The 9108-nt window shown below is 38.0% G+C and overlaps 1 protein-coding gene across 2 annotated transcripts in view; it reads right to left on the bottom strand.

Moving 5' to 3' along the window:
• Positions 1-1933: 1933 nt before the first annotated feature.
• RALYL (RALY RNA binding protein like) overlaps positions 1934-9108 on the bottom strand; it is a 772862-nt gene continuing 765687 nt past the window's right edge. The window contains exon 9 of one of the 2 annotated variants that reach the window (XM_073229776.1): positions 1934-2031. The gene's annotated coding sequence lies outside the window, so the exon portion shown is untranslated. The remainder of the gene's footprint in view (positions 2032-9108) is intronic. The other variant, XM_073229772.1, reaches the window with a different exon arrangement.

The following is a 9108-nucleotide window of genomic DNA, read 5'->3' as shown; positions in this document are numbered from 1 at the left end:
AAGGCAGAGTGCTGGAGTCACGAGGTACCTAGCGCTAGGCATTTTCGGTGGATGGAGCAGAAGGAGGAGGGGGGAATAAGGGAGCGTTCTCATCCCTCGTTTATGGCTGTTGGAAGGGGGTGCCTGAGAGTTGGCCGCAGCCTTGAAGGCCTGAGGCGGGGATTTATGACTGTCGGAGGCGGGGCCTGAGCGTCCGCCGCAGCCGTAAAGGCTTGAGGCGGGGATTTATGGCTGTTGGAGGAGTGGCCTGAGGGTCCGCCGCAGCCGTGAAGGCCTGAGGCGGGGAGCGTTCCCTCCTCATCCCCGAGCGTCAGGGCCTTGTCGGATGATCACGGTATATGGCACTGCGATAGCTCGGGGAAGAGTGGCCCACCCTGGGGAAATTTTGCTTAAAAACTTTCAGCACTGATGGAAGGGACGGTGAATGCATTTATGGCTGTTGGAGGAGGGGCCTGAGGGTCCACCGCAGCTGTGAAGGCCTGAGGCGGGGAGCGTTCCCTCCTCATCCCCGAGCGTCAGGTTCTTGCCGGACGATCACGGTCAATGGCACTGCGATAGCTCGGAGAAGAGTGGCCCACTCCGCGGGGAAAACTTACCTAAAAGCCAGAGAGGAGTGGTGAGTGTGATGAGCCAGCGCTGGAAAAAGAGGACGAGGGCAAGCTGCTGCTGGTGTCGGGGGAAGACGGGGCCCAGTTGGGGTGTCCCATCTCCCGGGTTTCGGCACCAATGAAAGGAAAGGAGCGACACATAGCAGCAATTCACCGGAGAGTTCCGCTTTATTAGGGAAAGGTGCTGGGTTATATAGGAAGGGGCATGAATTGATTGAGGTGTCACTTCTATGGGGCTGGTGGCTGTTGGCTAGGTGCTGGCATTGGGAGGGGGGGAAGAGGTGATTGGGCTTCAGGTGGCGCTGGCGGGAACTGAGAACCCCGAAGAGAAGCCGGAAGTTCGCCATCTTACTGGTGGGGACCCTTCACTCCCTATAAACAGGAAAAAGAAGGAAACTTGGAAATAAAATAAAATAGCAAAGAAACAAAGACGCTTCCCAGTGGAAGAGTGCAGAAACAAACGCACTAAGTTGAGTTGTGAGAAAGCTTTATAAATGTACACATTTAAAGAAAGGAGAGTGCAGGTGACATCAGAGAGGAAGAATGCTTAAAAGGCTGGGGTTTCTGTCTTTTTAGGATTTTCAGGAATGTGACAAAGGGCCAGGGGCACAGATTTGTAAAGCTGTCTCAAAATGCTTATTTCCAGTGGAAGACATTATGTCTCCTCTCCTCTATTATATCAGTCCTCCTGGTAATTCTGCAAAATTAACTTCAAACAAGAAATTGGTCAGTTCCCCTCCAGGAGAGCAGCTTTTCTCTGGGAACATACCAAACAAGACTGCCCACTCTGCTCCCAAAGTGGGTTGAGTTATTGTGTGTTTACCAAATAATATGTTAGGAATATTACTTCCTTATTTCCTGGTTTTTAAAATGGAATCTTATCTTTACCATACTGTTTATAATTCAGCTTTTTGGAAAATTAATCATGATGCTAATCTCTTGTCTCTGCCCTATTTCAAAGAGTGCCCAGCACTCTTTCCCCTCAACCCAGGACCATAAGTTATCATGACAATGGGCTTTCCAGGAAATCATGTATTGAAGCTGGAAGAAGGAGGAGTAAGTGGCTGAGGAATTCTTATACTTAGGGAGAAAGACATACAACAAAGTCATCTTTTTAGTAACTTTCACTCTCTATTAAGTGACACATAATGAGAAGTTAGACAGGAGACCTAGTAACCTCACCTTATATAACTGTAGACCATGCCGAACCCTGGGAAAGCTGGACTGTCGCAGTTGCCACAGTCTGTCACATAGGTATGTGTGAATGTTTGTCAAGAAGCTAGAACCTGAAAAAATACATGATGTATTTACCACATTGTAATCCATGTATTTGCCCACATATACATGATCCATATTATTTAGTGAGGTTTTCTTTGTAGTCTCAATTCATCGATTAATTTCTGCCTCTTCTTCACATTGGCTCCTAGAGAATTGGGAAAGAGATGTGGTGAATAAGGAGTCCAATCATATAACGTTGGTTACTACCACATAGAACTGTTGTTGAATTACAGGTTTCCCTGGCTATCTGAAAGTAGAGCATTCTTGTGAAACCATTTGTAATCCAAAATAGGGTAAAACAATTAAGCACTTACTGTTAATTTACATGGGTAAATGTTTGAGCATTCCCAGACCCATGAAATAACCTCCCTTGAGGTTTTATGCCTTAGGACACATCTTGTCAACAGATGCACAAAACGAATTAAGATAAAGTACAGATGCTCACAGATACAGTCCCAAGTTACATTGGCTTGATCCTGGGATGCTGAGTGTGGTTCCCTGGGAAGGAGCTTGATGGTGCCCCTGTCGCTGCCTGGGGTAGGCACTGCCTCTCTAAAGTCTTGCTACAAAACAAATGCTAAACACTATTTTTTGTTTTTAATTTGTTTTGTAAAAGTGAAAGTCCTTGCTGGGTTTCTTTCACCTAAATTAGGAAGAGAAATTTCCAGTTTGAAATTTAAAAAATGTAATATATGACTAGGTATAACTACAACTGCAAACACACACACAGAAATCCCACAAATTATAGGGACTTAAATGAAATTGGAGTTTATTTTTTTTCTCTCATAAAACAAGCCTGGAAGTGGTAATTCAGGAATGGTACAGAATGGAGTGTCTATTGTGTCACCAGGCTTGATGGTTTCTCTATTTCCCCTGGTGCACCTTAGGTATGTGGTTTTTATCTTCAAATTTATCTCATAATCAAAGGAGTCTGGAGCTCTATGTATCATATCTACATTCCAGGTGAACAATAGAATAAATGAGATTATCTCCCTTTTGGGTCCCCTATGTGACATTTTTGGTGAAATCCCATTGGTCCAAATTTGATCATGTGGTTTAATTATATAGCTGCAAGGGAAGATGGAAGATTTTTGGACACATGGATAACTGGAATAAAATTAAAGTGACTGTTTCTCTGCCACAGGAGTAGTCTTTGCTTTTGTAAACCACCTGTTAATTTTCATCCCAACTGTACAAATTGTTTTATTTTAAGTGTTGGAACAAAATATTTTGACATTTCTATTTAAAGACACAACTCCAAATCAAAGAATTTGAATTTAGAACTGAACAATTGAACACTTTTAAAATCTAAGAGCCATATATCAGTAAACAGTTGAGTTTTAATTTTTGGAAAGTAACTGTGTACAATCCTCTGTGTAAGACATGCAAGTAAAAAAACATCTGTGGTCCTATGATGGTAAATAATACTTAAATTTCTATTAAATACTGCTTAATTATTGAGGAGAAAATCTAAGAGATACACAGAACTTCTGATAAACAATCTATCAAACCCACGAATGTAGACTATTCCTGGAAAACAGAGAAACCAAAGTTGTTCTTGATCTGCAGAATGTTTGTTTTATTGTTTTGGTTGCATAGCCTCAGTGCTGAAGAATGGATTTTTGGAAATGACAATAAATATTGTTTATGAGACAAAAGAAATGAGATTGACGTCTTCCTTCCCTTTGTAAAGGGAATTCTAGTATCAAGATAAATACTAACCCTAGCTGCAGATATAAATTACCTAAAGAGCTTTAAATGATGTCAGAGTTGACTCAATTAAATTTTCTGGATGCTCTTTTAGGACAACAGTGTGAGATTCACAAAGTCAAATTTACTTAAAAGGTTGAACTAAAAGGGAGAGCAATTACTGAAAACCCAGAAACAGGTGATGATCATTTTCTAGTATGGGATGATAGTGTGCAATGCTGCCTCAATAGTGTCAGTAGAAATTCTGGAACCAATAACATGAGCATAATAAAGAATTTGGACTTCATTAATCATAATCTATACATTTAGAAGGAACTGATTAAGGATACTAATAAGTAAACTAAAAAATATCAGTTTCATATATGACCTGATTACCAGTACTTAAACAATGCATACAGGGTTCTATTCCAATCATGCACTCTCTCGCTCTCTATGTTGGTTTTATTTTCAGAAAGACTCTCTATGAGGTTGGAAAATGGCTGGCGGAGTCTTTGGCCTCATAAGACCCTCAAAGCTTAAGTTCAGGGAGAAAGTATGTATTTTTCCTAAGGCTCCAGGGAAATACCAGGGAGAACTCTGATTAGACATATCTGATGGAAATTAGCTCTATCTCGACAAATGATATGAATGAGAGGAGTTTCCTGAAGGAAGAGATGTTGGTATCTCTCAGTTTTTCTCTCTTTCACATGCGCACATATAGTGCACCAGGTTTGTCTTAAGTATATTTTATTTTAGTTTGTGAGACACAATAATATGGAGCCAAATTTTGTAATGTTAGCCATCAAGATGGTGGAATATCATTAATTTTACCTTTTGGATATTCCAATAACTTTCTATACTCACTCAGGAATGAACTGAGAATTAAAATAATAGCATTTCAATCTATTCAAGAAAACTGCTCACTATTAGGTCATTTTCTTTAATCTACCTTGTAAAAAAAGTTTTACTTCAGGCTTTCAGAAGTCCTGGTTGAAGGTAAAATTATACTTCTGAAACTATAAAAATATTGCCTTGGAGAATACTTTGTTGGTTATATATGTAGATTACCTTTTAAACTATGTCTCTTATGAGGTACTAATATTGGCTTGGAATATTTTATGTCCTTAATAACTTGATTGATTTTGAGCAAAGTAAGTAAAACAGATTCATCATTTAAGTAAAATTCCATGTAAAGGTTTTTTACCTAACATCAATCAGATCTTATTGAGGCTTGATACACTTCTCTTTAATATAACATTTCATTTCATTAATAATGGAAATAGGAATATACATCAGATCTTGAAATGAATTATAATCAGAGCCATAGATACAATTTCAGACCACATTCAAGCATAAATTTACTTCAGTTTCAGCTAACTTGATAAATAATCATAGCTTACATCCATTGCCATATTTTTTTTCTCCTAATAACCTCAAGAAGCACGTAAAATTATATTAGCACAAAAACTGACATGATAGAGTTACATGCAGTGGTGTGGAGCAATTGGAAGGAGCCAGGACCTTCGCAGTGGAGTGGGACATGATCTGTAGGGTTGGAAAGTCTAGGTCATGGAAGAGAGGGTAAGAGCACAGAGAACAGTTGCACATTCCAGAAAAACTCAAAGCAGATGCATTGATTATGGTATACAAACTGTATGGCTGTTGATGGTTGTCCATCATGTTCAGTTCCCATGTGTGGGAAGGGAGTTTGCTGGGCAGGAATATGAGCTGCAAGTACCTGTGCCACAGAATACTGGGACGGGAGGACTAGAATAGAGTGTGCAGAAGAAGGACTATGGACACATCATTATGGGAGTACATCTGACAATTACCTGCAGAGCCAGGTAAACATACAACGCATTGTGCCATCTGAAATAGGGCTGCAGCATGTTTGTTTTAAAAGCCACAGAAATGATTCTCTGGTCCATGGTGATAGCCACCAGGTAAGATCTAAGCCTTGGGTAGGAGAATTATTGACATATTTGGGAGCCAGTGTCAGACATGGGGAGCAAAGGCAGCAATCTGAAGCCCAGGAGATTAGGAAGGACACGGATTTTAAAAAAGAAAGCGGTAATGAGTTCTTTGGTTCTTTTTGGGTTCTGGTCATATGTCACAGTAATGCACCCACTGGTCTGTAGGCGTACAGCTAGTTGAGGCATAGGACACAGTTGATATTAGAGAGGTGAAATATTAGTCTGTGGGTTTTGTAGAAATATAGTGGTTAACAATGGCAAAAGACCAGTGTCTCTCAAAAATTTAGATAAGCAGTTAGCTTTAGGTATGTCTGTCATGAGTGAGATGGCCCCAACCACACAATGGTTTGTAATCAAAATACCTTATTTTTTTGAGAAAGAAATGAAGCAGCAAATAAGGGTGTGTGTGTGTGTGTGTGTGTGTGTATGTGTGTGTGTGTGTGTATATATATATATATAATAATATCTAATACCAAAAAGGACAAGGGATATGAACAGACGATTAGAAAAACACTAATGACAAAAAAAAATTGTAAGATACCCAACCTTTCTGATAAAACAAAATAAAATAAATGAAGTAAGGAGCAAAATCATAAAGCTGGCAAAAACTAAAAAGTGTTAGGATCTATATTAGTTTCCCATGGCTGCTGTAACAAATTACCACAAACTTGGTGGTTTAAAACAACATAGATTTATTCTACAATTCTGGAGGCCAGAAATCAGTTTCAAAGGACTGAAGTCAAGGCATTAACACAGCTGGTTCCTGCTGCAGGATCTACAACAGAATCTGCCTCTAGCTTTTCTACCATCTGGAACCCACCTGCATTCCTCCTCATATCACTCCAAAGTCTTGCTTTCATCATCATATCTTCTACTTCTATATCAGATATCTTGTAAAGACACTTTCAATTATATCTGGGGCCCATCCAGATAATCCAGAATAATTGCCTCATCTCAAGATCCTTAATTTAATGACATATGCACCAATCCATTTGTCATATAAAGTAATATTCAACAGGTACTAGGGATTAGGGCCTGGTTATTTTGGGGGCCATTATTCAGCCTGCCATTATATCTAATGTTTGCAAGGTTGCGGGGAAGTGTTTTTATAGACTAACATGCAGTACATAGCAGATGTACCCTTACAGTATAGAGGATACAGATGGACACTTAGAAGGATGGTTACATTTGTGAATGAAAAAAATGGAATGCAGTATAAGTGTTCCTTATTATGACATTGCTTAAATTAACTATAGCATTTTTATGTAACAGATACATATTTGGAAGCACATGTTAACTGTAGAAAATTTGAAGTGTACGGAGAACATGAAAATAGAATGTGAACTTGCCAACAGTAGAGAAAATCCAGTGCTTCAAATGTGTATATGGGCATAAAGATTTTATACAGAATTGGGAACCTATAATATATTCTGCATTATAAATTACATTTTAAAAATGTTTTGATTGTGAAATACATACAGAAAAGTGTGGAACGTAAGACTTAACAGCCTGCTGTTGTATCTCAAAGCAAGCAGCCATGTAATCACCACAAGGATCATGAAATCCAACATTATAACTTCAGCATCTCTGAAGCTTTCAGAGCATTTCCTCCCAATCAGAACTCCTTGGACCCAAAGGTAGCCATTATACTGAATTTTATGGTGATGAATTCTTTGATTTTCTTTATAACTTTATTGTCTAGGCATAATCATTAACACCATAATTTATTTTTTCCTGTTTTTGTACTTTATACATATGGAATAACTTGATATATGTTCTTCCTGTCTGTATTCTTTCTCTTAACATGAATTTTTTGAGGTTTATTCACATCATTTGAGGCTACAGTGAACTTAACTTTCATTGCTGTGTAGAATTAAATTGTATGAATAAACCATAATCTATTTTATTATAGATGCAAATGTGTATTGCTTTCATTTTTTGATTATTTTCAAAATAATGCTGTTACATTTCTCTTCTAATGTTAAGTGGTGTTTACCCTCTCTCAGTCAATCAAGAAACTTAGAACACTTTAATTCCACATATCCCTCTCCTATCTTTTGTCCTATTTTTGCCATGTTATTTTAATTTTCTTTATACTTTAAACCTCTCAAGAGATTTATAAATTTTTATAGAGTCATTACTCATTTGGGTGTACCCACGTTTATTATTTTCATTTATACCTTCTTGTATCTCTTTCTTTCTTAGACAGTTTTTTTCACCCCTAAGGAATATCTTTTAATATTTCATTTAGTGTGGCTCTACTAGTGGCAACTCATCTTTGTTTCTATTTATCTGAAAATGTCATTTCATCTTAATTCTTAAAAATGAAATTTTATTTGGTATCTGGTGAGAGCAGGCTTTCTGATAGATTTCTGTTTTCTGACTTGTCCTCTCATGGTGGAAATGGTGAGAGGGTTCTCTGGGGTCACTTCAATAAGAAAACTAATCCTAGTTGAAGCTCTGCCCTCATAAGCCAATCATTTTCCAAAGGCCCTATGTCTTAGTATCATCACACTGAGGATTAGGGCTTCAACACAGGGATTTGGAGTGGGGGTCAAAATTCAGTCCTTAACAAACCCATCTATTGAGTTCTTAATTTTGCATATTTTATTTTCCACTTTTTCAAATATGCTATGCCAATTGTTTATATTTCCCAGTTTTTTGCTATATTTATAATCTTTTTAAAATTCCTTTGAACCTGCTGTTTTTATCTCCTCAAACATAAGCATAATTATTTAAGAGTCTGTGCTTAATAATTACAATATCTGGAGTCCTTTTTTTCCCCCCCTTATCTGTTTTCTGTGGGTTCTTCTTCATGAACTCCAGTGTGTGTTCTTCTAAACTCCTGTGTGTATTGTCTTTGATTATGTGCCAGACATTATATTTGAAAAGCTTTTTGCAGAAGTACTTTGAGACTTGGAATGTTATCTTTTCTCAAAGGGGATTTTCATTTGCTTCTATCTAGCGTGCAGGGCACTAGGTACAGTGAGTTTTCATTACTTTTTGTAGTTTGTTGTATAATGTCACCGAGAATACTGAATTAGCAAGTATGGAACCATTGCTTCAAGGAGAAATGCAGAAGTAAGTTCCTGTGAGCCTTTTGCCACAACATTTTCATCAACCAATTGACATATATCCTTGTTTTATAAGTGTTTTTGTTTAAAGGCACGTTATTTTACATGCACACACACACGTTTCTTACAAATAATGAATTGCATAGTTTTTGAATCATTTAAAGCCTAGGGGCTTTGGAGGCTATTTGTATTATATAGGCTTATAAAATACATCCTTGTAAACCAGGCCAGTCTCATAAGCATTGAAAAATAGCTCTTCCATGCAACCCTTTTCCTGTAACACTTAGCAGGTGTTTAAAAAAAATTCACCTGTAGCCTCCTAATCTTTAGAAACTGCCTAGTTTTCAATTTAAAGTTTTTTTTAACCATATCAATTTTTGAAATGTGGAGGTCAGCCAGCACTAGGAAAGAAGGGCTTAGCATTTTCTTGACCTTGGGCATGACTGTAAATTCTCTGACTTTCAGCCTCATGACACTGCTGTCCAC

The sequence above is a fragment of the Manis javanica genome, chromosome 2, assembly GCF_040802235.1.
Source record: "Manis javanica isolate MJ-LG chromosome 2, MJ_LKY, whole genome shotgun sequence".
In the NCBI taxonomy this organism is placed as follows: Eukaryota; Metazoa; Chordata; class Mammalia; order Pholidota; family Manidae; genus Manis; species Manis javanica.
Note: the sequence above shows the minus strand (reverse complement) of the source record. Positions and strands in the feature narration are given on the sequence as shown.